Genomic DNA, 23,525 nt, shown 5'->3' on the forward strand with positions numbered 1-23,525 from the left:
TTATCAAAAGCTTTTTCTGCATCAATTGAGAGAATCATATGGTCTTTGTTTTTTAATTTGTTTATATGATGAATTATATTTATAGATTTACGTATGTCGAAGCATCCTTGAGATCCTGGGATAAAACCCACTTGGTTGTGGTATGTGATTTGTTTGATGTGTTGCTGGATTCTGTTGGTTAGGATCTTGTTGAATATTTTTGCATCAATATTCATTAATGATATTGGTCTTTAATTTTCTTTTCTTGTTGGGTCTTTTCCTGGTTTGGGGATCAAGGTGATGTTTGCTTCATAGAATGTGTTGGGTATTATTCCATTTTTTTCTTTATTTTGGAAAATGTTGACTAGTATAGGTACTGGTTCCTCTTTAAAGGTTTGCTAGAATTCTGATATGAAGACATCTGGTCCCGAGCTTTTCCTTTTAGGTTTATTTTGTATAGTTGATTTTATTTCAGAACTTGATACAGGCCTGTTCAACATTTCTACTTCCTTCTGGCTAAGTCTTGGGAGGTGACATGGTTCCAAGTATTGGGCAATTTCCTTCAGATTGTCATATTTCTGGGAATAAATTTTCTTATAATATTCATTAAGGATTTTTTGAATTTCAAAGGGGTCTATTTTTATTTCATCTTTACCATTTCTCATTGACGAGATTAGAAATTTTACTCTTTTTTTCTTGGTTAGGTTGACCAAAGGTTTATCTATTTTATTGACCTTTTCAAAAAACCACCTTTTTGATTTATTGATCTGTTCTATAATCCTTTAATTTTCAATTTCATTTAATTCTGCTCTAATTTTGGTTATTTCTTTTCTTCTGCTAGATTTTGAATTGGAATGTTCTTCCTTTTCCAGTTGCTGGAGATGTCCCATTAGGTTGTTAACTTCCTCTCTTTCCATTCTCTTGAGGAAGGCTTGCAATGCGATAAATTTCCCTCTTAGGACTGCCTTTGTGGTATCCCAGAGGTTCTGATAACTTGTGTCTTCATTATTGTTTTGTTCTAAAAATTTGGTAATTTCCTTCATGATCTCATCTCTGACCCACCTATCATTCAGCATAAGGTTATTTAGCTTCCATGTTTTTGGAAGTTGTTACTGAGTTCGACTTTTATTCCATGATGATACGAGAAGATGCATGGAATAATTTCTATTTTTTGAAATTTACTGAGGTTAGACTTATGACCTAAGATGTGATTGATTTTGGAGTATGTTCCATGGACTGATGAGAAAAATATGTCTTCAGTTTTGTTAGGAAGAAAAATTCTGTAGATGTCTGTTAGGTCCAAAAGTTGAATAGTTAAGTTTAAATCTATAATTTCTTTGCTAAGCTTCTTTTTGGAGGATCTATCCAACACTGCCAAAGCAGTGTTAAAATCTCTGACTATGATGGAGCTGGGGGAGATCATGTTGCTTATGCCAGTTAGAGTCTCTTTTATAAATTGAGGTGCATTCTGCTTGGGTGCATACATTTTAATAATTGAGATTTCATTATATTGAGTATTACGCTTAACAAATATAAAATGGTCATCCTTGTCTTTGTTTACGTTTCTTGGTTTAAACCCTATTGTATCTGCAAATAAAATGGCAACACCTGCTTTTTTCTGCTGGCCATTAGCCTAGAATATAGATGACCATCCCTTCACCCTGAGTCTATATTTATCTTTTAAAGTAAGATGTGATTCTTAAATACAGCAGATGTCCGGTCTGAGTTTCTATATCCAATCAGCCAATCTGTGTCTGTTTAGAGGAGTATTTAAGCCATTCACATTGATAGAAATTATTGATAAGCCTGGTAAAATTTTGGGCATGAAGTTGCTCGAATGTCCAGTAGACATTTTTAATCCTTTTGCCATTGTGGAAGTTGGAATTTGATCAAAAGTTTCTGATTCAGTTTATTTTTGTGGTGGAGGATTGCACTGGTCATTATGGAGGATAGATTTGAGAATTTCCTAGAGAGCTGGTTTAGTTATCGCAAATTTCTTCAACATGTGAATGTCGTTAAAGTATTTAATTTCTCCATCATAAATGAAACTCAGTTTAGGTGGATACAGCATCCTGGGTTGGGAGTTTTTTTGTTTTAGGAGATTAAAAGTCGATGACCATCCTCTTCTAGCCTCAAACATTTCAGCCCAGAGATCTGCAGGCATCCTAATACTCTTCCCCTTGCAGGTTATGGTTTTCTTATGTCTGACTGCTTTCAGAATTTTCTCTTTCATCTTAACTTTAGTGAAGTTAATTATGATGTGCCTGGGGGATGTCTTGTTCGGGTTGAGACATGCTGGGGTTCTGAAATTATCTGCTATCTGAATTTCAGAATCTCTTGGCATGTCTGGAAAGTTCTCTTTCATAATTTCATGAAGAAGCGCCTCTGTGTTTTGTGAAGCAACTTCATCGTCTTCAGGGATTCCTATAAGGTGAATATTAGTTTTGTTTGAATTATCCGAGAGCTCTCTGAGAGAAAGGTCCATTTTTGTTCTCCATTTGTTTTGTTCTTTGCACTCTTGGGCTTGTTCAAAAGCTTTGTCTTCAATGTCAGAGATCCTTTTTTCTGCCTGTTCCACTCCAATATGGAGGGATTCCACCATATCTTTCAGATCCTTAAGGGCTACAACCTCTTGTCTCAGTGTTTCAAAATGTTTGGTCATTTTATCTTTAAAATCATTGATTTCTTGAGACATCTTTTGAATAATTTCTTGAGATATCTTTTGAATCATTTCTTGAAATTCTAATTCCCTCCTTTCTTCCATTCTGTTAATCTTATTTACTATCCAAATGCTGAATTCGATTTCTGACATCTCAGCTATCTGTTTATGGGTGGGATCTTCAATTGCATATGCCCCATTTTTTCCTTGGGAGAGTTGATCTACTCTGGTTATTCTAGTTGCCAGAGTTTTTCTGCTTATTCCACCCCATGCTGAGTTTACCCTGTTTTGAGACCTTATCAGAACTGTTCAGTCAGTGACTTCTTCTGGTTACCCAGACACACAGGGAGTATCTGTCATCTTCTCTCCATTCTCAGGTGCTGAGGTGACTGGGGCACAGCGGAATGGCAGCAGCTGCACGGAGCACACGTAGCTGGATCAGACCTTGTTTGGCCTGTCGGAGCGACCAGGGGGCAGGAGACCGGCAGCGATTGGATTGGTCCTAGTTCAGCTCCACCAGGGTGACTGTGGGGCAGGGAACCTGCAGCGATTGTGCGGGGTGTTCGCGCAGCTAGATCAGTTCTAGTTTGGACCCACCGGGGTTACCAGGGAGCAGAGGAATGACAGCAGCTGCACTGAGCACAAGAGCGGCCAAATCAGTCCTACTTCAGCCCTGCTAGGTTGATGGAGGGGGCGCCAAGCAAGGGAACAGTGGTGGCCAAGTCAATCCTCGTTAGGCCCTGCTGGGGTGGCCGGGGGTGGGCAAGAGAATGACACCAGCTGGATCAGTCCTTGTTCAGACCAACCAGGGTGACTGGGGGGCAGTGGAACGGCAGCAGCCAGATCAGTCCTAGTTCAGCCCCACCAGGGCAACTGGGTGGAAGAGGAATGGCAGCAGCCATAACAGTCCTTGATCAGCCCCACTGGGGCAACCTGGGGGCAGGGGAACAGCAGCAGCTGTGTGGGGAATGTGTGCTGCCTGGTCAGTCCTAGTTTGGCCCTGCTGGGGCAACTAGGGGGGAGGGGAGTGGCAGTAGCTGTGCGGGGAACATGTGCAGCTGGGCAGTCCTAGTTTGGCCCTGCCAAGGTAACTGGGAGACAGGGGAACTGCAGCAGCTAGATCAGTCTTAGTTCAGCCCTGCCAGAGCAACCAGGGGGGCACAGAATGGCAGTGGTGGCTCAGGACACATGCATGATCAGATCAGTCCTACTTTGCCCCACTTGGGTGACTGGAGGGCAACCGGGAAGCAGGGGAACAGCAGCGGCTGGATCAGTCCTAGTTCAGCCCTGCCAGGGCAAACGGGGGGGGGGGCAGGGGAATTGGGAGCGGAGGACTCCTCTGCTGCCACCCACTGGATGTGCATGGCACTAGCAAGCCGATCTGGGCCCTCCCAGAGGGGGACCCCGAAGAGGGGAAATCCTCCGCCGCCACTCGCGGGACACCTGTGACTCTAGCAAACAGTTCTGGGCCCACCTGGAGCAGTAGACTCCTCCGTAGTGGCACAGCAGTTGTGTGCGGCTCTAGCAAGCAATTCCAGGACCGCTCAACACTGGTGTCTGGAGCTGGGAACTTCTCTGCCACCCGTGGGATTCACGTGGCTAGAGCAAACAGTTCTGGGCCTGCTCAGAGCAGTAGACTCCTCAGCAGTGGCCCCGTGGGTTCCATGTCGCTCTAGTAACCAGTTCTGGGCCTGCCCAACACTGGTGTCTGGAGCAGGAAACTCCTCTGCCTCTGCCCGTGGGGCACACATGGCACTAGCAAGCCGATCTGGGCCCTCCCGGCATGGGATCCTGGAGTGGGGAACTCTTCTACTGCCACCCACAGGATGCTCATGTCTGTAGCAAACAGTTCTGGGCCCACCCAGAGTAGTAGACTCCCCTGCCGTGACCCCACAGGGTGTGGCTCTACCAAGCAGTTCTGGGTCCACTCAACATGGGTGTCTGAAGCAGGGAACTCCTCCACTGGCCCCCATGGGGTGTGCATATCTCTAGCAAGTAGTTTTGGGCCTGCCCAGAACAGAGGACTCCTCCACTGCTGCCCACGGGATGCCTGCAGCACTAGCAAGCAGTTCTGGGCCCGCCCAGAGTGAGGGACTCCTCCACTGCCACCTGGGGCATGCGTGGCTCTAGCAAGTAGTTCTGTGCCGGCCTGGAGCTGGGAGCTCCTCTGCAGCCACCCGCTGCCCACGGGAGGTGTGCAGCTCTAGCAAGCAGTTCTGGGGCCCGCTTTGTACCTGTATTTTGTGTTCTTAAATGCTCTTCCTTGGATTTACAACTTGCCAAACTTCTTTCTGGGCTCAGCTCCATGTCTTTGGCTTCATAGATTCTGATTCCATCCAGTTTTTCTTCCTTTGCTCAGGAGCCTCTGACAAGGGCTGCTACCAGTCGGCCACCTTCCCAGAATCCCTCTGATATATTTATTATAGTGTGGATTAAATAACTTTATATATATATTGAGAAATTGTTACAGTCTAAATTAATCAAGAAGATGGAGGGACATATTGTGTTAACTGGATTTTTTTTTTTTTTTTCTCTTTTCTGGTCCAGGAATCCCAGTCAGGTGCTTTAGGGGAGTTTATTTAGGGATATTGTTATTTTAATTGTGTGTTTTAAACACTTTTGGTTAGTTTGGGGGGACCTTTTGACATGTTATTTTTGGTAGGGTATTCCCTCTACGGTCTTAATTAGGCTTTTAAAAATATTTTAGTATGACATATGAGACTATATGTGTCTGTCTGTGTCAGACAGTCTTTGGCACATTGATTATATTGTTTTAAGGAAATTTTTGTGTGAGGTCTTGATTTGTTCTCTTTTATGTTAATTTAATATGCCAATTTAGGATGATAACTTAGGGTTGTCTGATTTTGAAAGGCAGACTGACCCCATCTTGCACTTTCCTTCCCCACCCCCATCACTACCTGCCCCTGAGCATGTAAGCCTTTCAGAAATGGGTTGTTAAAAAAAACATACCCTGTAGAGACAGGAGAATTAGCCTAGTGTTACAGACCCCTGTAAAACCACATTCTTATCTTCATGCAACATCTGGTTCCCCTTGTAACTACCCCCCCCACCCCCACCCTATAGATCTAACCTTGCAAAGTCTTGCTTTTGTAAACTGCTTAGCTTTAGGGATTCCACCCCTTCCCCAGCCCCAACTGAAAGAAAGATATAAAGACTCTTTTTCTAAAAAAAATTATTTTCTATGCCTGTTTACAAATATTTCTTTGAATATTGCTATATGTCATTATTTTGAAATCAATCCATGATTGTTGGACATTTAAATTATGTTCATTTTTCATAATTGGAGTCTGTGAAAAGACTATATTGAACAGATATCTGATTATTCTTGTGTTTATTGGCTTCATATTGTTTGTACCCTCATATCAATCTGAAATAAAATAAGTTATCTGATTAATTCTTAGTGTAAAGTTCTTTTTTAATCTTTAAAAAATATGTTTTCTTTTTATTTGGGCTAATACGAAGGTACAAACAGTGAGGTTCCAATATTTGCATTTGTTAGGTAGAGTACCTCCTGTAAGTGCATACATATTTTTTGCTTATACTTTGAAAAACTAGAAATAAACATTAATTATTTATTTCTGTATATCTAGGCAACTATATATCCATATTATTTTATATATCTCAAAATGCATAAAATGAGAAAAGAATACACCAAAATATTAGTATCCTCATTTCTGGGTGTTAGCACTACAATATTGTTCTTTATATGTTTCATATATTAAATTTAAATATACAAACAATTGAATAATAGAACATGGACCAAAAATGTTTACATGGTGAACATGGACTTAGGATGAGAGGAGTTATTTATGGCATTGAAATTATTGTGAATTCCTTAGACAGTTGTTTCAGTGACTTTTCGTTTCTATGCTAATATGGCTGATCTTATTGCCTTTATGACTGAAACAATTTTTCTTGGAAAACATTAATGTATTGAGTTTATATTCAGTTTTCCCCTTAAAAAAATAAAGATGGGAATGCAATTCCCTAACTATAGCCAACATGCTCCATAAACCATAATATCACTTAGATTAGAAAAATTACAGGAGAATTAGTTACCTTTTTATAGACCTCAACTTGAGTCTGGCATAAATCCCAATATTAATAATTTTCTTTCTTTTTATAACATAAAAATTAAATTTACAATAATTTAAGAGATTTTACATTAACTGTGTTCCAGATTTTAAAAGAAAAAAATAACGTTACACTCATGCCCATTAAGAGTTTAGTTCTTCTTCGTTTAGATTCTGTTTTTGATAGTAAAGTAGAGACATTGGTTCTGCTCTAATTTCACTTGTACTTAATCACCCTATCCTATTGCTATCTTCACATCTATGAGCTTTCTCTTATTTTTTACTGCCCTCTGTATGCTATGGCCTCCTGCAATCTTTTCTGGTTTATTCTGAGCATTCAATTTTCAACCCCTTTGTTTGCTAAAAGCAAAAAAGATAAAGCCTCATTACCTCTGTCCTACATTTGTAAATGTGAAGAACATAATTGCATTTTTCTCAGTTAAACATTTCTCTTCACCCCAAAATCTCTGTTTACATGAAATGGCTTGACACTTTTTTCTTCCCATTTGATCTATAGCTTAGGTAGGTGTTATATAGAATAAATTTGCATTCAATTGTTGCCATAGCAACCATCACACAGAGGATTAGATGTAAAACTACTTTCCAATATGACTGTCTTGTGATAAAGGGCTTTAAGTTGCCAAACTAAGCTTTGTACAACAAAACAGTTAAAAACATATTTAAACAGAATTTAGTTACATTGTAAAATAAGTAAAGTGAAAGTTCACCATATGCTGCCACAATGCAAATGATACCAGGAGTATTTGTACTTTAATACCTTAACACTTTTAATCTAAGAAGTAGTTCATAGCTGGCAGACTGAATAGACCCTACTTTACAGAGAATATTAAGGCCATATTAATGAACTCCTGAAAATTGCCTTGTCTCCATTTTATATTTTCTATCTGTAGCTATCTTGTCTCCATTTTATATTTTCTATCTGTAGCTATCTTCTCTTTGTCCCTTCTATCTTAAAATGTCCTTTTTTACATTCAAAAACTAATCTTTTTGTTGTGCTCTTGTTCCTATCTCTTCTGTGTCTCTGTCCATTCATTTGGGCAACATCTGTATCTTTATCAGTTCCCTTTCCACTGAATGCTTCCCCATAGTTAGCAGACATATGCAAGTCTTCCTGTAGTCTATGAAACTTTTCTTTTTCCCTGTTTCTTTTCAAGTTACAGTCCCATCTTCCTACTTCTTTTAACTTTTCATTTGTAATATTCATTCACTGTCTACATTTTCTCACCTAACATTCACTCTTCAATAACTTATAATCTAGCTGTCAGCTTCACTAGTTTATTGTATTTACTCTCTATGAAAATGACCTTCTAATTAACAAATCCAGTGATGACATCTCAGTTTTCATTTTTCTTGACCTCTTGACAGCTGTAAGCACAGATTGTTACTTTGATCTCTTCCAGCTTCTGTGATACTAAATGCTCTTATTCTTCTGCATCATTAACCATATCTTCCTGATGTCCTTGTATGTTCACTTTTATTATCCACTCCTTTACCATAGGCATTTCTCAAGATGCTGACTTTTGCTGCACCCTCTTCCTATTTTACATTTTCTCTGCATCTTAGCTATTACCAAAACTTCAAAAGCTCCTCAATCTACCTTTATATTCTTAACCCCTGTGTTTTACAATTTCACAAATGCCAGTACCTAGATAGATCTATATATGCATCTCTACTCGAATTCAACATGTATGTCTCTGAATTCATCATCTACAATTTATGCCATCCACCAAATATGCTTTTCCACCTTATTTTACTTTCTAAATTAGTGCCATTGTCTTCCTCCCAGTCACTCGAGCTAAAAATCCTTGAGTTATCATCAACATTTCTCTACGTATCACCCCCTCATATCCAATCAGTACCCAAGAATATTAATTCTAACAGGGAAGTATATCTTACCATTCTCCTCTATTTTTAATTCCAGTGAAGTAGCTCAGAACCCAACTCTTCCTTAGACTAATTGAAAATTGTCCCAATGTTCTTTATTTTCTAATTCTTTCTCTCCTGCAAGGCAGCCTATAAACTCAATTCAGACTCATTTTAGAGAGTACTAATTAATCATTCATTCATTCAGAAGTATATCTTGTGTGCTTATTATGCCCAGTACTTACCAAACTACACAATTCTAGGAAACATTATTGGCATTGTATTATCTGTGAATAGTGTACACTGACATAATGAAGATTATAAACTTCACAGGCTGGGGGTAGCATCCTTAATTGTGATCTAGGCACTATTCTAGCCAATACAGACATATCAGTGATTCAAATAGAAAAAAAAAAATTACTTCCCTGTTAGAGTATCCAATCTAGTGGTAGAAGACAGACAATAAATAAATACACAAAACAGATTTATCATGTCAATTTTAAGCTCAATAAGTTCAATATTTACTTGTTTAAAACTGACAAACATTCTCCTTTCTCATCTTATGGTTTTGTTCGATATCTGGCTATATTTTATATCCTCTGCTTAAGGTTCCCTGCAATCAAACGATATGACACCATTTCAATCTCTTCTTCAAAACATACTTTACATTATATTGCTATGTTCCTGTATTTCTTTTTCTACCTTAAGAATGCTTTTATTCCAATTCTGTTAAAGTTGTAATCACTTAAAAAAAAAAAAACTATCTACAAGGGGTGTGGAGCAAGATGGTGGACTAAAGAAAGCTTTGCAGCTGCACATGGTGAAAATGGAGAAGAAAGAATTCCAGCTCTGCCTGTCAGGCCCTTCCCAGAGGCACCACTTCGGGGGCACAGGGAGGCAGCAGAATACTCCAGGAGTGCAAAAGATCAGGAGTAGTGAAGAAATGGCACAGAGGATGAGTGTTTGCGTGCTGGCAGAGGCCAAGTGGTCCAGCAGTTTTCAGAGAGAGAGAGGGCTTGCCCTACAAGCTTTTTTGCTTTTTATGTGTGTGTGTGTACCTGGGCACCTGGTGGATTTAAATTGGGGAGAGACTGGGCAAGCACGTGAATAATCCTGAACAGTGTTCAGGGGCTGGGACAGAGCTACTAGGTGGAGCGGAGCTCTGTTATTTAGCTACTTGCTGGGGCCCATATATTGTGGGAGAGCTGCCTTGCAGGATCATACCACAAGATCCTAGTGTGAGGCCAGTTCTGGCATATGTGGTAAGCTGGATAGCCACCCGTGGGAAGACATGAGCAGCACCCACTTTCCTGAGAAAGCCACTGCATGACCACAGAACATGATTTGGAAAGGTTGATCCACGTCTATTAAGCAGGATGAGGAGAGCTTCAGGCTCCCAACCCTGTGGAGATTGACGACAAAGAAATCAGGAAGATAGGAATAGGTCTCCAAGGCAAGATAGAGGCTTCCAGCCCCAATCATATACAGCTATATTAGACACATGATTATTATCTCATACCCCAGAACATCACCTGTTCTCCTGCCTCTCCCAAAAAATATATATAGGGGTGTGTGTGTATACTTTTTAAAAAATTATTTTCAACTTTTATCCCCGAGATTTTTTTCTTTCTTTTTTTGTTATTATAATTTTTCATTGTTTCCTTCTTCAGTAGTAAGGTCTCCATTTTTGCTACTTTTTCTGCTCCTCTTATTCTTTTTTCTTTGCCTAATTTTATCCCTTTAAGGTTTTGTGTTTGCTTGTTTTGTTTTATAGCATTTTTATTTTTCCATTTTTACTTCCTTCAATAACAAGGGCTCCATTTTTGCTACAGTTTCCCTACTCCTTTTATTCTTTCTTTACTTTACATTTCTATGCCATTCTCTCTCTTTTTGCAAATATTTTTCTACTTTTCACATCTGTCCCACATAAATTTCTCAAATAACAACATATACCCCTCTTTTATCATACATAATTTCATTTTAAGTTATCTCTATGTACTATTATTATTAGTTGTTATTCTTCCTGATCTTTTTTGTTATTTGTCAATTTGTATTCCATTTATAGGCCAGAGCCACACCCTAAGGCCTGGGTTGGGGCACCTCAGCATTGGCCTATAACAAGGAGACCTTGATCCCCTAGTATAGGGGGTCCTTCCACCTTTGGCCATTGGAAGCATTCTAGTGGTAGGTCCCTAAATGACAAACTGATGTTATTTGTTTTTTCTTCTATTTTTGGTAGAGGTAGGGTCTTGTTTCTGCTCAGGCTTGTAAAGAGCTCTTGTCCTCAGTGGACCCTACCAACCCAGTGCCCCAGATGCTGGGAATTGTGGGTGTGGATCCAAGCATCCTGCTGAACACCACTGTTACTACTCTCTCTCTCTTTTTCTGCTCTTCTCTTCTTTTTATCACTCTTTCCTTTTACCCACTCACTTCCTTTCTGTTTTAGCTTTTTGTATCTTTTCTCCCTTTTACCACTTCTCTCTGCTCTTACTTTTGGTCCTATACCAAAAGGACAATTCACCCCTTAAGGACAAAGGCAAGGTAACTTTCAGAGGATGAAGAAGAGAAAATAAATAATAAGGTAAGAAAATAGACAAAAATAAAACACTCATGAGGAACAAACAACAGTAAAGTTCTAGTAACATAAAAAAAACAGAACACAGCAATCCAACTAAGGCATCATGAGGGAATTAGTGCAGAGGATTCCATCTATAAAGAAATGTTAGAAATGACAGAAAGGGAATGCAAAGTATACATGGTAAAATAATAAATGAAATTGCTGAGAAAGTGGAAAATAACCAAAAGGAAATTAAAAAAAGGAACCAAATAAGGGATATAAGGTATGAAGAATATAAAAGCATTTAGCACAGTTTAAGGAATTAAAGCAGTCAATCAGGGAACTTAAAGATGCAATATAACCTTATCTATAACAGATTAGACCACAGACAATAAAGAAACTCAAAGCTAGAGGATTAAGATCTGGAGTTAACAAAGGCACTTAAAGAGGCAGAGAAAAAGAGAGAGAAAGCAGAATTTTCAGTGAGAGAATTATGGGATTCATGAAGCATTCAAACATATGAATTATAGGTATCCCAGAAGGGGAAGAATAATGCACCAGAGGAATGGAAGACCTACAAGAGGATATGATAATTGAAAATTTTCTAAGTATCACTAAGGATTCTAACCCACTCCTCTCTGAAGGCTATGGAATCCCTGGTCATCTCAACTCAAACAGAGCTTCTCCAGGAAACATTTTCACAAACCTATCCAAAGTCAAGACAAAAGAGAAAATTCTGCAAATAGCCAGGAGTAAAGGGAGATATAAAGGGAGATATAAAACATGAAATCATTAACTTCCTTCGTTATAATAACAATGAAGACAAATGCTACCAAAACCTGTGGGACGCTACAGGAGCAGTGCTAAGAGGGAAATTTATTGCATTAGATGACTACATCCACAAAATAGAAAGACAGTGCCTCAACAACCTAACCAATCATCATAAAGAAATGGAAAATGAGGAAGAATCCAAACCCAAATCCAGTAGAAGAAAAGAAATGACTAAAACTAAACCAGAAATAAATGAAATTGAAAACAAAAGAATCATTCAGAAAATTAATGAAACAAAAAGAGAAATAAAACCGATAAACAATCAGACCAATTAACTATGAATAGAAATGTAAAATCTTAAATAACCTCAATCAGTAAAAAAGGGATAAATAACAACTGATATTGTAGAAGTATAAGACATTTTTTTCTGACTTCTCCAAAAACTCTATGCCCAGATACTTGACAATGTGAGGGAAATGGGCCAATACATGGAACCACATCATCGCCTGACATTTAACCAGGAAGAAATAGATCTCCTGAATAGACCAATGTAGCAGCCTGTTTAGCCTATGGCTAACAGGAGTGAAAGTTATAGGCAATACCTGTAATGGAAAACCTTGGTGAAAAGGGCATGGAGAGAGATTTGGTTCTAACAAGCATGAGTGAGCTTGCGAGATGAGAGCATTGGTGAATTGGCAGTCTCTACACCTGTGGTGTTGAGAAGCACGAGATCAGCCTTATATTAGGCTGGAGGAGAAGGCAGTCAAGAGGCATGCGCATTCTATCACGGATCCACTTACTCTGACTCTGTCTCCTCTCCTGCCTGCAGAACGCCAGCATGGCATCTCTCTGCTGAAGATTACCAAGCTCTGCTAAAGACTAAGAGCTATCTGTTCTAAGAAGACTGCTTTACTCTCTCTAAGATACTCTGTCTCTCTCTCTCTCTCTCCAGCTAAAGTAGATAGCCCTCAAGCACCTATGAGAAACTGTTCCTGAGCAAGGTAGCTTAGTGGTCCGTGTCCAGAACCTACCTAAGCTGAGCCCGAGACTTAGCCAGTCTTGGGCCCTGACAGACCAATATCAAGCACTGAAATTGATGGAACATTAAGGAAACTTGCAACAATAACACCAACAATTGTCTGAACCATATGTTTTCACACCATAATTCTATCACACCTTCAAGGATGAGCTTGTACCTATACTGCAATTCCAAAACCTTCTTAAAAGCAAACATCACCCTAATACAAAAACCAGGAATGTACCCAAATGAAAAGGAAGTATAGACCAATTTCATTAATGAATACTGATGCAAAAATATCCAAGTACTCAACAATGTCTTAGCTAATAGATTGAAGCTACATATGATAAAAATTATACATCATGATCAAATAGGTTTCATCCAAGGGATGCAAGGCTGGATTAACATGTGCAAATCCAGAAATGTAATTAACCATATTCATAAAAGCAAAAACAAATACCATATGATTCAATAGATGCAGAAAAAGCCTTTGACAAGATTTAGCATCCTTTTCTAACAAGAACTCAAAAGAAAATAGGCATAGGTGGCACATTTCTTAAGCTGAAGCCATCTATGACAAACCCACAGGCGACATCATAGTAAATGATGGAAAACTGTAAGCTTTTCCACTTAGAACTGGAACCAGACAAGGTTGTCCTCTATTGCCACTATTATTCAACATAGTTCTGGAAGTTCTAGCCAATGCAACCAGGCAAGAGAAAGATGTAAAGGGCATCTAAATGGGGAAAGAAGAGGTCAAACTCTCCCTTTTTGCTGATGATATGATCTTCTACTTAGAAAATCCTGGAGACTCAGCCACATAAATCCTGGAAGTGATCAGGAAATATAGTAATGTCTCAGGGTATAAATCAACATACTCAAATCAGTAGCTTTTGTATGTGACAAAAGCCAAGTTGAGAAGCAAATCAAAGACACTATTCTCTTTAAAGAAAATGAATTAGGAATATATTTAACAAAGGTAGTGAGAGAACTTTACTAAAAAAATTTTTAAAAACTCTAAGAAAAAAATAGCAGAAGACATTAACAAATGGAAGAATATACCATGCTCTTGAGTGAGAAGAATGAACATTCTTGAAATGTTTATTCTACCCAAAGAAATCCACATATTTGAAGCAACTCCAATTAAAATACCAACATCATATTTTGAAGAATTGGAAAAAATAATACTTCATTTTGTACAGAACCAAAAATACAAACAAATGAACAAACAACTGAAACTTGACCCACATCTTTAACCACTTAACGAAATTGACTGACAATGGATGAAAGATTTAAATCTAAGACACTAAAGGATAAAAATCCTTAGACGAAAGTGTGGGAAAAACTCTTGATGTTGAACTGGGAAAAGATTTTATGACAAATTTTTAAGTGGCAATCACAATAACAAAAATAAACAATTAAGATTTAATTGAGCTGAAAATCTTCTACACATCTAAGGACACAACAAGTAAAACAAAAAGGCAACCTTCAGAATATGAAAATATATTTTCAGGGCGTGAATGTAACAAAGGGTTGATAGCTAGAATCTATGGAGAGCTCAAATTAATGAACAAAAAAGGGCAAACAATTCCATCTACCACTGAGCAAGAGAAATTAACAGAATCTTCTCTTATAAAGACAGACCAATGGCTCACAAACACTTCAAAAAAAATGCTCATTGTCCCTCATCGTCAGAGAAATGCAAATCAAAACCACCTTGAGATATCATTTACTCCCAGTGAGAATAGTACACATCACAAAATCTCAAAGCTGTAGATGCTGGTGTGGATACGGAGAGAAGAGAACACTTTTTAGACTGTTAGTGAAACTGCATACTAATACAACCTTTTTGGAAAGAAGTGTGGAGAATCCTTAAAGAATGCAAATTAGACCTCTCATTTGATCTTGCAATCCCAGTACTTGGCATCTACCCAGAAGAAAAAAATTCTTTTATTATAAGGACATTTACATTAGACTCTTTATTGCACTTCAATGTACTATTACCAAAATGTGGAAACAACCTAAATGCCCACCAACCCAAGAATTGATTGATGTATACCATGGAATACTATTCAGCCATTAAAATAGAGTTTTTTTCATCTTTTTTTTTTTTTTTTGAGACAGAGTCTCAAGCTTTTGCCCTGGGAAGAGTGCCATGGTGTCACTGCTCATAGCAACCTCAAACTCTTGGGCTTAAGCAATTCTCTTACCTCAGCCTCCCAAATAGCTGGGAGTACAAGCACCCACCACAACTCCTGGCTATTTTTTGGTTGTAGTTGTCATTGTTGTTTGGCAGGCCTGGACTGGATTTAAACCTGCCAGCTCTGGTGTGTGTGGCACGTGCTCTAGCTGTTGAGCTACAGACACTGAGCCAAAACTTTTATCTTTTGTATTAACCTGCATGAGGTTGGAACACATTCTTCTTAGTAAGTTATCAAAAGAATGGAAAAGCAAGAATCCAATGTACTTAATTCTAATACGAAACCAATAGATGATCTAATATATACCCACATAGAAGAGAGGGGAGGAGGTAGGGAGATGTGTGTGCTCCCACTTAGTGGGCACAATGTCTGGGTGTAGGGCACACTCTTGGGGGTGGGGCACAATTATAAGATAGAATGTACCTAAAAAATTGATACATTGTAACCTAATGCATTGTACCCTCAATTGCCTGGAAACAATTAAACAAAAAACTATTTCCGATATTTTTCTTTCCCAAAAGTTCCTGTGATCTTTATAATTAATCTATTCTATCCTTCCAGTGAGAAATTGCATTGTGAGAAAAAAACAGGCCTTAGAATTAGATACGATTTGGATTTGAACCTTAATTGTTTACATAGTAAACATTGCAAAAGTCATTAAACCTCCCTGAGACTCACTTTCCTGATACGTATAATGGTGATTATAATACATACCTTGGGAAATTGTTGCAAAACATGAATGTATTGCATATCAAGTGTGTCACTTTTTAAATGATAGGTTTGAAGAAGCTTTTAACCTTGGGTTACTACTCCCTCTCCTACTTACTAACTATACAGCATTGAGAAAGAGTCTTAATATTAAAAATCCAAGTTTTCTCATCTATAAAGTACAAACAATCATAACTCACTCTCAGTGTTCTTTGGAAATTATGTAAAGTTCCAATTACAGATTCGTCCCAAAGGAACAACCTGAATGGATGTGAGTTTGTGCTACCACATTCTTCCTTAAATGATAATGGTAGATATGACCATATGACCATATACATGTGCCATGTCCATTTGGACATGCTCTGGTCCAATTTTCCCTCTAGAGTAGATATTGTGTTTTTACTCATCCCACTCTTTCCTCCTTCCACTTTACAGTGCATCAAACTTGGTCCATATCGAACCAGAGTAATATAGTAATACAGAAGGGAAGACACTAAAGCAAATATTTATGTGTTCTGTTTTCTCTTTTCCTTGTTTAGTTTCATGTTATTTCTTAATAATAATTAGCAAAGTAATAATTTGAAATTTACACAATGGCTACATAAGTTATTAGACTAAGAAAATATACAAATTTGAAAATATCTTCCTAAAAAGACCATATTTGTATAAAAATATAAATATACATAACTATAAAATATTGCTAATTTCATGATGCATTGTACCCTTTGATTAAGATATAGATTGCCTTACTTTGATCAATTTCCTGCAGGGTATAAATCAACCTTACATGGGAACAATGGGAACACCCATTACTTGTGTTCTTTGCATTTTTTCTTATTTAATTTTCTTAAGAAAAGATCAAAACTGATGAATATGAAGATATAAAATTCGATATTCATTCTCATAGTTAACTTTCAAAACAGCAAAGACAAAATTGTATCTTTATATTTTTGTTAATTTTTCTTGTTTTTCTTTATGTTTATGTCTCAAATAACATTTTTCCAAAAATGACATATTTTATGCATTATTTTCAATGTATTATTTTTATAGAAACTACTTTAAATAATTAAAAAGTTGTAATTCTTAAAAAAAAAGGTGTGTGTGAAATACACATCCTAAATTTATATTTTTATTATTTTGTAGGTGTAGTGAGATTTATTTTCTCCTTAAAATTGTCTCCTGGAGATTATAAAAGCTGGAGGCTATCTATGAAAGGAAATTTTGGTAACATAACTTTTGGCTGAGAAGACTGATGCCTTTGTAAAAGCATAATAAAATATATAAGATAATGCTAGGAAGAGGCTACTTTTATAGTATAAAAGGCAAAGTTTAGTTTGGTTTCATTGTTCAAGAATATAGCTAAAGCATACTCCATGAAGGCTTAATTTTTTCCTTTGCCCTGTCCCAAGATCCCTAAATCAAAAGCCTCCAGTATTCCATACAGTAACTGAAATGAATAGAACACACAAATTCACTGACAAATTCTACCATATGACCAGACACAGAAAAGAGGATCAGTTAATTATTAGGTCTGGAAATAGAAAAGGTATAAATGAAGTTCTGGCTACATGATAAAATCCACAGCTTTAGAATTAAGACCCTATCTTCACAAAGCTTAGGGATATATTGAGTAAAATGATTCCCCATCTTTTAGATGCTGTGAGACGGATTATCTATTTTTAACCCACGATTTGAAAGTATTAAACATTCTGCAATGTCTCATGAATTTTGTATGTTTTTTCTGGCTATTTTGTCATAGACTTTACTCAACCCTCCCTTCCTTCATAAGAATCTATGTGGCTACAAGTTGATTACAGTTCTAATTGCATCTGCCTAGCACTGAAAAGTTCTTAAAAAAAAAAAAAACTCACAATGTTTTACTGAATGACATGATTTACATATTATTAGACTATTATTAGACTTCCAAGGTGTAGAATGTGTTAGCAGTATCTTGACTTATAGGTAAAGAGATTATGGGGCTATAAGCTACTTTTATAAGGCATGGTTAATACTATGAGACTCTAAATATTCCACATTAATATTCAGTGAGTAATACACACAGTAACAGCTATCATTTATGTTTGAGTACAAGATAAAACTTATTTATACTATATGAATACTATGTCCTCATTTTAGGAATTAAAAAAGTGAAATTTAAAGATTTTTCCCCCCAGTGTATCACAGGAAGCCAGAGAGCCAGAAATCAATAACAGCTCCAAATGTTTCTCTTTCTATTACATTTAGTTGTCACATAAAATAATAGATATTTACCTGGGGAAGAGTTATAGTAGTGATCTCTATTATCCTGAGGCACTAGAAAAATGTAAGTTGGAGGTTGGGACAGAATAGAGATGGGAACACAGACTGAAAAGCCAAGTATTCCCTCATATATCAAATAATATCTCATGCTGATTCTTTGGACAAAAATAAAACCTGTTCTTTTTGCCTTATAGAATGTCTTAGAACTTTGAGGCTAATGAGCAGGAGGATGCTATCCAACAATGATTTACAAGACATTCTGGCAGTTGCATTTTCAGTCCTGCCAAAAGGATCAGTTTCACTCATTTGGGGTGAAATGAGGGGTTTGGTCAAAGTGATTTTTCTTAGGGAGCTGATAATTTACCCTATGAAATGAAGAAACTAGTATAGAAAATATAAAAATAACATTCATGACTGCCATTGTTATAAAATTAAGTTAAAACTTAGCAAACTTGGTTATTATTTGGAATATAATGTTTTATTTCAGTTTAATGCTTGTTCTCATCCATTAAAACCTGAGGAAACACAAATCTTTGCTTCAAAACACTTTTATTGAAATATAAAGTACATACCAAACACTGTATCTATTAAAAATGTACAATTCAATAGCTTTCAGTAGAATCACAGAGTTGTGCAATTATCAACCAAATTAATTTTAGGACATTTCCATTACTTAAAAAAAAAAAAGCAAATCCTGTTGCCTTTAATTGATAACCTCAACCCCCATATAACTCCAGCTTTGGGAACCCAGTAATCTACTTACTGTCTCTGTAAGGAAACTTTATATTGTCTCTGTAAGGAAATTTTATATTGGACTAAATCTTAAATATTTTCTGGTTTAGAAGAGTTAAGTCCTCTCACAAAATCCATCTGAAGTAGCCAACATTTGTCAAGAAAAGGAAAAAAATGTAGCAACATATTTTCTTATGTGAAATATGACATTACACTTAGTTGTCAACTGAGAAGATAATTTTATCTTTATTTCAGTTTTAAGAATTTAAACACTCTCATCAGATACAGTCTTTCTCCTTGTCATCAGGTGTGATTTCCTAAAGGTACTTTCTCAAAATATTAAGAAATATTACTCAAGTGATACTAATTTTTCAGGAAATCTCAGTGGAAAGAAACAGGAAGTTCTGGGACACAGTTGTGTATATTGGCTATATTTCTAACTAGTGATTTCTTAAAAATTTCAGGGAACTCAACTGTTCCTAGTTTATTTCAGTGTACGGTAAAAGAAAGTCATCATGAAAAAAAACTAATATATTAAATTTGGCAAAATGTAATGCAGGATAATTTTATCTTAAGAGACCATGCAGCCTCTCTTGAGAAGTCTCCTTCACCACTTTTTGTTAATTCTTTTAAAAATATTTTAGTAGATTTAGGGCATAAAAGTGTTATTTTTTTGTTCCATGGATGAATTGCGTAATTCTGAAGTCACAACTTTAGTGTATTCATCATCAGAATATCATATAGCAAGCTACAAAAGGCATTCATTAGGCAGCTCAATGAAATCAGGAAAACAATACACAAACAGAACAAAAAGTTTAACAGAGAGGTAAAAGTTGTCAAGAAGAATGATACGGAAAGTCTAGAGCTAGAGCTATAATGAATGAATTTGATTGTGTTTATACTTTACTTGCTTACTAAGAGGTTTTACATACCACTAGAATATAATATTTGATTGAAAAACTATTTATAGGGAGCAAGATGGCAGAGGGGATGCATCGCTGGGTCAACTCTCCGGTTTCAGGTGAGACTGGGGGAGCTGGGTCTTTCCCTGCGTGGAGTGCTGGCACAGACAAGCAACACAGGGTGTGCAGCAAAGAGGTGAATTGCTGGATTGGAAGTGTAATCCAGAACTGCAGTACCTGCCAGAAAAAAAAAACAAAAAAACAAAAAAACTCAGACGGCTACTGCAGGTGGCCTGAGGCGGCAGAAACCAATCCCTCCCTCACGAAGGGCTTCTATACCCAATTCCTGGGGAGTGTGGGTGTTCCACAGAGAGTGTGGTGAGGCGTGGACTCCTGAGTGGAATTTGGCGACCAGAAAGGGGAGCCATTTGGACCTGGTTTGGAGTTGTCAGGGGTCCAGGCAACTGGACAGAAACTTGAGGGGAAAGGATTCATTTAGGAACGGATACATTTTGTAATTTTAGAAGTCTGTGCAGCACTGCACTGAAGGGGTAAGCGACAGGGGTTGATTGCTACAGACTCTGAAAAGACTTTTGTGCAGGTAACCAGCTCCTCCCCCCACAGAAATGGACTGAAAGCAGCTGGCGCAGAAAGCAACATAGAACCTAACAATTGAACAGAAGAATGTTAAGTTAAGCGGAATTGAACATAACAATTTCCAGTTTGAGGGAAAACTAGGACTTGAGTGGAAATACTGGGAAGCATGGACTCCTGTGCTAGTTTGGAGGACAGATAAGAGTGCTGCCTAGAAAAGGACGGACAAGGCTGGGCGGCCAGGCAGGAATCAGATACAGTAAAACTTCAAAAATGGTGTCTCCATAGCATCTCTTCCAGGAGCCTGGAGAGTTCAATCTCACCTATAGCCAGTCATCTGGCATCTGAAACTGGTTCAGGACACCCCACACTCTACGGGAACTGTTGTAGGGAGAATTTCTGCAACCTGCCAGCAAGGATTCCTTTTCTTTTTTTTTTTTCCTTCTCTTTTTTTTGGTTTTAGCCTGGGAACCACTTACAGTGCCACCTGCTGTTTAGAAAGTATATTGCAACATAAATATATTCCCACTAAAGCTGAACCTCACCTCATTTATAAAGCGGTTTGTATATATTCACAAGAGTAATATTTTTCTTGGCGGTGCCTTTTCTTTTTTCCGGAATCCTTTTTTTTGTAGGCATTACTGTTAAGTCTTTTTTTGTTCTATGTTGTTTTGTTTTTTACTGTTAATACTATTCTTCCTTTTTTCTTCTCTCTTCCTCTCCTTTTCTTATGGTTGTAGAGAGTGCTTACATCTGACTAATAAACTTGTTTTTGTTTTTGTTTTTTTTGTTTTTTTGTTTGTTCTGCTTTTTGTTTTTTTTATCATTTTAAAATTACCATTTTTGTGTTTGTTTATTATTATTATTTTTGTTGGTTGGTTGGTTGGTTGGTTTGTTTGCCTTTTTTTTTTTGTCTATTTGTTTACTTGTTTCTGATTGTCTGTGCATTTGTGTGCTTGAGTGTCTGGTAGCATTTTTGTCTGTTTATTTGTTCTCTTGGTTTGAATGTGTTCTGTACTCTGCTAAATCCTCAAGTTGGCTATTTTCCCTAACTCCAATTTTCACATTCAATAAGAATATGGAGGAACAGGGGATGAGGGCTGACTGGAGCTAGTTTTCAACATAAACTCCAGCTCAGGGGAAGAGACAATTGCCAGAACCGAACAAAGCTGAAGGAGGTGAGCCGAGCTGAGAGAAGAGATAGATAAATGCACGTCTTCTCCACCGAGGCAAGCCACGACTTGAAGAAAACAAATTCCAGGTTTAGATTGAGCCCAGGTGGAATATTCTCCAGCTGCCATTGAGCGTCTGAGGCAGATAGGGTCTTCTAGGAACCCCCAACCCAACTTCCTCTTACCTGCTCACATAGCCAAATGGACTAAATTTAGCATGGGGTGGAATCAGAGGAAAAACACTGGTAGTACAAATAACCAGAATAGATCAACCACCACAAGGAAGGATGTGGCAGATGCAGCCAAAGATCCCACCAAAAAAACAGATGGCTGAGATGTCAGAAATTAAGTTCAGAATGTGGATAGCAAATAAGATTAACAGAATGGAAGGAAGGAAAGAGCTAGAACTTCAAGAAATTATTTAAAAGATGTCTCAAGAATTCAATGATTTCAAAGATAAAATGATCAAAGATTTTAAAATATTGAACCAAGAGTTCTTAGCCCTCAAAGATTTGAAAAATACAGTAGAATCCCTCTGTAACAGAGTGGATCAGGGTGAAGAAAGGATCTCCGAATTTGAAGACAAAGCTTTTGAACAAGCCCAAGAGTGCAAAAATGAAAAGAAACGGAAAACAAAAATGGATCTTTCTCTCAGAGAGCTCTGGCATAATTCAAAGAAAACTAATATTCACCTTTAGGAATTCCCAAAGACGACAAAGCTGCTTCACAAAACACAGAGGCTATTCTTCATGAAATTATGAAAGAGAACTTTCGAGACATGCCAAGAGATTCTGAAATTCAGATGGCAGATAGTTTCAAAACGCCAGCATGATTCAACCCAAACAAGACATCCCCCAGGCACATCATAATTAACTTCACTAAAGTTAATATGAAAGAGAAAATTCTGAAAACAGACACAAGAAAACCATAACCTACAAGGGGAAGGGTACTAGAATAACTGCAGATTTCCCTGCTGAAATTTTCCAAGCTAGAAAAGGATAGTCAGAGAATTTTAATCTCCTAAAACAAAATAACTCCCAACTCAGGATCCTGTATCCAGCTAAACTGAGTTTCATATATGATGGAGAAATTAAATACTTTAATGACATTCACATGTTGAAGAAATTCAGCACAACCAAATGAGCTATGCAGGAAATTCTCAAACCTATCCTCCATAATGACCACTGCAATCCCCCACCACAAAAGTAAACTCACCCAGAAACTTTTGATCAAACTCCAACTTCCACAGTGTTGAAAGAATTAAAAATGTCTACTGGACTTTCCAGCAACTCGAGGACCAATATTTCACCAGGCCTATCAATAATTTCAATCAATGGGAATGGCTTAAATTGTCCTTTAAAGAGGCACAGATTGGCTGATTGGATACAGAAATTCAGACCAGACATCTGTTGTATTCAAGAATCACATCTTACTTTAAAAGACAAATACAGACTCAGGGTGAAGGGAAGGTCATCTATATTCTAGGCTAATGGAAAGCAGAAAAAAGCAGATGTTGCAATTTTATTCACAGATATGTTAGGGTTTAAACCAACAAAAATAAGCAAGGATAAGGATGGCCATTGTTTATTTGTTAAGGGTAATACCCAATATGATGAGATCTCAATTATCAACATCTATGCACACAATGAGAATGCACCTCAATTTATAAGAGATACTCTAACAGGCATAAGTAACTTGACCTCTGCAAGTTCCATCATAGTCAGCGATTTTAATACTCCTTTGGCAGTGTCAGATAGATCCTCCAATAAGAAGCTTAGCAAGGAAATTTTAGATTTAAATTTAACTATTTAACTTTTGGACCTAACAGACATCTACAGGACATTTCATCCTAACAAAACTGAATACACATTTTACTCATCAGTCCATGGAACATACTCCAAAATCGATCACATCTTAGGCCATAAGTCTAAACTAAGTAAATTTAAAAGAATAGAAATTATTCCATGCATCTTCTCAGACCATCATGGAATAAAA

The sequence above is a fragment of the Otolemur garnettii genome, unplaced genomic scaffold, assembly GCF_000181295.1.
Source record: "Otolemur garnettii isolate 467f Iridium unplaced genomic scaffold, OtoGar3 scaffold00110, whole genome shotgun sequence".
Taxonomy (NCBI): Eukaryota; Metazoa; Chordata; class Mammalia; order Primates; family Galagidae; genus Otolemur; species Otolemur garnettii.